The 6,715-nt window shown below is 40.4% G+C and overlaps 1 pseudogene; it reads right to left on the bottom strand.

Annotated features, from left to right (window-relative positions):
• Positions 1-1,201: 1,201 nt before the first annotated feature.
• Positions 1,202-2,478, bottom strand: LOC124033155 (annotated as a pseudogene).
• Between the last annotated feature and the right edge of the window lie 4,237 nt (positions 2,479-6,715).

Below are 6,715 nucleotides of genomic sequence, written 5' to 3'. Positions count from 1 at the left end.
TTCTTCAACTCTGACCACCACCATGACAACAAATAAACTGTCTACGTGTTTTTCAGTGGCATTCTTCTCGGCCTTGGGAAGTCTTCTATCAACACAACATGGCAGCAGCACAATATGGTAGTAGCACAAAAAGATGGTACAAACATTATTGGGCACAGACAGCTATTGTCATGCCTGTACATTCATTTGAATCCATTCTAATGCTGTTTTAGGGTAAGAGGGGGCAGACTCCACAGAAAGGTGAATAGTATTTTATTGGCCTGCCTTGAAGATGAACTGGAAAGTGGACCTCCTTCCAGTTCATCAACATCAACTATGTGTCTGTACAGGTGAGCAGTTCTCATTGGATTTTCTTTAAGGATGCATACATTTGGAATATACGTGGTGCTCTGTGCCAATCTGTGTTTTTGTGTTTTCAGTTTCGAATGCTGTTGACCAAATTGGTGGCATCATTGTGGAATGCTAGCTTGCATCTGTGAGGAAGTGAAGCCTCCCAAGATCTTCTCCCAAATGACTGAATGAAGAGGGCACCGTGTGTGCCTCAGGAGTTACATAATGTTACAAGGGCTCTGTGAATGCCAGTGCAGCAAGCTGGTACAACCAGGCAAATTGACTGGGTAGTGTTTAGGACTTTGGTCAAATGCTACACAAGGTGCAAAACTAACAGAATCCTAACACATTCAATGTGTTGCTCACATGCAAAATAACCTATAACTGAAATAATACGTCTTAATTGTATTCTAACTGATATTTAAAATATTTAATGAATTGAAACACTTGAGTATGCTTCCTTTGTGCCAAGGTGTATTTTGGTTTGAGCAATGGTAAATATATGTTACCTATTCTTCATAGATACACATTTATATTTGTATAGTTTAAGATGAAGCAAAGCAAAAGTGCTGTAGGAAATGAATAATAGTAACTGTTTCGGCCTTGAATCAAACTAATTTAAAACCATCTGAATGTATAACGTTTAGGATTTTCATCAGACCATGAAACATTGTGTATATTGATGACAAGGCCGGGCCGGAGTTTCCTCAAGTGGACTGCTTTGTCTCAATTTGAGTCAACTCAACTGTAAATGTTACTGCTCTGTCTCTATCATGTCAAATAAGAGAGCAATAGCACAACGGACAAGAAACTGACCAGTACCTTATGTTGCTTTGTCTTTTCTTTTGAGTTGGAGCCATGACAATGATGGTTGACAGTTTTAGTTTTATACATGTTTATTACTTGATAACAATCTCATTAATATACGCCTATATCAGCCATGCTTAATTTAAAGTTTACAATTGAATACAAATGTAGGACAATTCACATTTTTGTTCAAGATTGATTGCTTTTTCTCTATAGACATGGAATGCATAATAAGTTAAGGGCTTCATGTGACAGGTGGTTTCAGGTCGATACTGGGTTTCTTCAGCCTCCTCTTAGACGGAGCGTCAGATAGATGGTGCTTTGATTTCTGATGTTGTAGTTCTCCAGCATCTGGCCATCCTCGAGCTGCCTACCCTCATGAATCAGCCTCTGTTGGTTGGCAGGGACTGCCTCCTTGTTTTGTACCTTGGCTTTGAACTGGGTTACAGTCTCACCAGGCACCACATCATATGTGTGTCTGGCCCCTTTCGTTTTTCAGGAACACCTGGATAGGAGCGGGCTCCGTAATCAGCACCATCACTTTAGATCCTGAATGCAGGCCATAGTCGCTCAAAGTTTTTGAATCATCGCTGAGACTGATGTTGTTCCCATTGACACCTAACAGCCTCTGCTTTGTTGTGGCCACTTCAAAGTGTTGTTGAATCAAACTCTTGAGAGACCCCACGGTGGTGTGTGGCGGAACTGTCAGGGGAAGTGAGTTCCCGTTCAAAAGCGTTATAGTGAGTTCCATGATAGATATCTGAAAGAGGATTTCATGTATTATTTATTTGGCCTTACATTAGCATAGCTCAATTGAATGTTTTGAATGAATTAGTTTAGTAACACTTTACTTAAAGCCTACAGGTGTAATGCTTTATAACTTGTTAAAAGCATGTATGATCCTTATAATAAGGCTAACAATATGTAATGTTTTGTCTCTATCCAACATTTCAGCTGACTGAAATGGCTGGTATATAATGACAATCATTATGAGATGATTGAAAGACATAAGGAGTCGTACACACTCATGACAAGTTATACTGTACAATGCATTACAACTTTTATATTTACCTACAGGCTTTAACATTACCATTTATTCAGCCCATTGTAATAACTAACAAATTCTAAGATAATTTGCTTGATATGCTGTTCAGCTTTTTTCTCCAGTACATTTCTGTAAAATAGGCCTGCTGTAGCTTAATAATGGAAAATGACTTACATGTTCAGTAGATACTGTTGGGAAGTTGTTGTTGTGAAGTCTTGCAAGTTTGTTTTAAGAAATACTGTTAGTAAATCCGTATGCTGACAATTGAAACTTATCCGATGAAAGATGGTGATAGTTCTGTCAGTGTTCATCTGAGCAGTCTATATATATAACATCTGACCTGCCCCGCCCTCAAACTGAGATTCGTTTTTCACTCTCTGCCGCGCAGCTTTTCGGTTTCTGTTATAAAATAATGGTGTAGTCTGCTGCTGTTTGCAGAAAGTTGATTGCAATAAATTGTTTCTTTGATATTGCCCAATGGCAACTTGCCCCCATTCAAAGTATGCCCAATATTGATTTAATTGATGCATATCACACTGAAATTCACTAAGATCACTCTTGCTCGGGGGGGGGATCAAATATTCGGACCGGGAGGGTTCCAATCCTGCCCGCCGGTGACTAAAAATTAAACTGCAGTTTCTTGACTGTCTGTCCAGCTCTCTAATAGTCACTAGAGAGCCGGGGAGCATCGACAATTCATAATTTTGAGGCAAGGAAATATATATTTTCTTGATGTCAGTGCCGCTCTCAGACGTCGTTGAACACCGAATGCGGTCTTCGGGGTAAAATGAGTTTGACACCCCTGCTCTAGACCATTCCATATAATTATTTTTCTAAATCGGGGTAGGCAACTATATAGATTCAACAGCCTGCCGATTTTTGTCGGAGGGGATGATCCAGATGTCAGAACATAATTATAATAATTTGTACACTACAAATTGACCACAACTAAGCCAAAATTAGATTGTATTTACAAATAAATATTTCATACTTTGATTACATTGAAACACGATCACATCTAGTTTTCTATTCGTGGGAGTACTTGGTGAACAGATTTCTGCATAATTCCTGATGATTGTAGTCTTATTTTGACCTAAACCTTTGGGGAGCCAAAAACATATATAGTGGCCCGGTTTCGCCCGCAGTCCGCCTTTTGCTGAACCCTTTTCTAGATCATTTCCTATCATTGAACCAGGTTCTAGATCATTCCCTATGATTCTAGAGCATTCCCTATTTTTCAACACAGATATGTCAAACACCAGAAAGGAAAGAGAAACCTAATGTCATTATCAATGAAACCCAACCTCATTGGGAAAACCCAGGTCCAGATGATACTGGCAATGATGAGGAATTGCAGGTATTTTGTGATACGTCAGACATATACCTTTGTGAATTCAGAGGTAATTTTAACAGCAATACAAATAAAATACTATATACTATACCCTGCCTCATCCTCCCCAAAATGATGTCAACACATGTTTATATTGTCAGTAGTTGAATCATGTCATTCAGACTACACATCTTAGTCAGACTGTACCCAATGTTATTCACCCGTATGTTCTCTAGTACAAACAGTAACCAGTGGATGTAGAGTTACTTCTATATTCTCCAGTAACTTATGTTCTCCTCTTTCATTTCTGCCTCTATGGATATTTCCAGGGGTCAATGACCTCTGTGCATTTGACTGATGTGATTCTAATGAGTCAGAACTGATGTCTGCCATGTCAGCTGAGGTCAGTGGTGTTAAAAGCAGTTCAATCAGGTGTAGACTTCTGAGAAGTATAGGTGTTTAGTGTTTGTTGTTGTTTCCTGTGCCATCCCATGAAGCTTAGCCTATTCTCTCACTAAGTATGTGAGGACACCTTTCACCGCTGATGTCCTGTTAGTAAAATACAAAGTCATTTTACACTACAGATGTGCCTTTAGGCAGAATTCTTGGTCATTCTAATTTCTGTCATAAGCAATGAGAGCAGAGAACGCTTGGGTGTTTATATTTTTAGCCATATGACTTAGCAGCCATTACAGTCATGGCGTAAGACGATCCAATTTAACTAAGATGTCAGATTGGGAAGGTATACCAAAGAAAATGTATTGCATACTTACACTACAACAGTGATTCTCAACTAGGGAGCCTCAGGGGTCTCAGAGACATTTCAAGGGGCCTGGGGGAGGACAACAATTTTCAGGCGGACGCTGTTTGCATGACAGGCCTCAAGAAACAAAAACTAAAAACAAACAAACCAAAATATCTCAGGTTTTAGTTTGGTACTGTTTCAAATACAAAACATGACATGCAGCCGGTAGATGATGGGGGCAGTGTTTTGGAAACGGATGTAACCTTTGAGACTGACGACAGCTGTGGCCTGCTTTTCTTTCCGGAGCAGAGAGCAGCTGAATGCAGTGATAACAGGGGAAGTGTTGAGGTGGATCGACTGAAGTTGAGGATCCCTGGTGTCTGTGATGCACACCGTTTGGTAAGAAGCAGACCCGGAGGGGAGCGCGAGACTGAGGAGACCCTGTCTGTCCTTCTGAGTTTTGATGTAGAGTGTTTGCTTTCAAACATGAACCGCCAAGCCGTGCTTCTAACACCTGCCCGCTTAACCGGAAGCCAGCTGCACGTATGTGTCGGAGGAAACACCGCTCAACTGATGACTGAAGTCAGCCTGCAGGCGCCAGGCCCACCACAATGAGTCGCTAGAGCGCGATGAGCCAAGCAAAGCCCCCTCGGCCAAACCCTCCCCAAACCCGGATTACGCTGGGCCGATTGTGCGCCGCATGGTACTCATGGTCACATCCGGCATTGACACAGCCTGGGTTCGATCCCAGGCTGTAGTGACGCCGCAACACTGCGATGCAGTGCCTTAGACCACTGCGCCACTCAGGAGGCCCCAAATGCAACTTTTTCAATATTAAATTGAATGTTATTGAGAAAATAAAGGTTTCATAATGTATTTTTGCTAATGTCTTTTCTGAATTTCAAAGTCATCTGAGAAGAAATCATCTAGTTTTTCAAAAGTATCTGTATTTTCAGTTTACATGTAATCAATTACACCCCAACCCTGTTTGTGGTTGACTCGTAAGAATATGGGGCTACTTTGATTTGCAAACTACGCCAAGGTAAATGTGTCCTTTGCCAAGACCTTTCAACTTTTCTCTGTCTTTTCAGCCAATCAGCTTCTGCTCTGAGAACCCCCTTGTCTTTCCTGACAACAGTTGCTTTTATCATAGTTACATTGTTTGAATTCACTTGAAGAAAACTTTCTTCAATTCTGACCACCACCATGACAACAAATAAACTGTCTACGTGTTTTTCAGTGGCATTCTCTCGGCCTTGGGAAGTCTTCTATCAACACAACATGGCAGCAGCACAATATGGTAGTAGCACAAAAAGATGGTACAAACATTATTGGGCACAGACAGCTATTGTCATGCCTGTACATTCATTTGAATCCATTCTAATGCTGTTTTAGGGTAAGAGGGGGGCAGACTCCACAGAAAGGTGAATAGTATTTATTGGCCTGCCTTGAAGATGAACTGGAAAGTGTGGACCTCCTTCCAGTTCATCAACATCAACTATGTGTCTGTACAGGTGAGCAGTTCTCATTGGATTTTCTTTTTAAGGATGCATACATTTGGAATATACCGTGGTGCTCTGTTGCCAATCTGTGTTTTTGTGTTTTCAGTTTCGAATGCTGTTGACCAAATTGGTGGCATCATTGTGGAATGCTTAGCTTGCATCTGTGAGGAAGTGAAGCCTCCCAAGATCTTCTCCCAAATGACTGAATGAAGAGGGCACCGTGTGTGTGCCTCAGGAGTTACATAATGTTACAAGGGCTGGCCTGTGAATGCCAGTGCAGCAAGCTGGTACAACCAGGCAAATTGACTGGGGTAGTGTTTAGGACTTTGGTCAAATGCTACACAAGGTGCAAAACTAACAGGAATCCTAACACATTCAATGTGTTGCTCACATGCAAAATAACCTATAACTGAAATAATACGTCTTAATTGTATTCTAACTGATATTTAAAATATTTAATGAATTGAAACACTTGAGTATGCTTCCTTTGTGCCAAGGTGTATTTTGGTTTGAGCAATGGTAAATATATGTTACCTATTCTTCATAGATACACATTTATATTTGTATAGTTTAAGATGAAGCAAAGCAAAAGTGCTGTAGGAAATGAATAATAGTAACTGTTTCGGCCTTGAATCAAACTAATTTAAAACCATCTGAATGTATAACGTTTAGGATTTTCATCAGACCATGAAACATTGTGTATATTGATGACAAGGCCGGGCCGGAGTTTCCTCAAGTGGACTGCTTTGTCTCAATTTGAGTCAACTCAACTGTAAATGTTACTGCTCTGTCTCTATCATGTCAAATAAGAGAGCAATAGCACAACGGACAAGAAACTGACCAGTACCTTATGTTGCTTTGTCTTTTCTTTTGAGTTGGAGCCATGACAATGATGGTTGACAGTTTTAGTTTTATACATGTTTATTACTTGATAACAATCTCATTAATATATACGC

Source organism: Oncorhynchus gorbuscha, linkage group LG04 (assembly GCF_021184085.1).
Source record: "Oncorhynchus gorbuscha isolate QuinsamMale2020 ecotype Even-year linkage group LG04, OgorEven_v1.0, whole genome shotgun sequence".
In the NCBI taxonomy this organism is placed as follows: domain Eukaryota; kingdom Metazoa; phylum Chordata; class Actinopteri; order Salmoniformes; family Salmonidae; genus Oncorhynchus; species Oncorhynchus gorbuscha.
The sequence above is the reverse complement of the archived record's forward strand: the minus strand, read 5'-3'. Positions and strand labels throughout refer to the sequence as shown.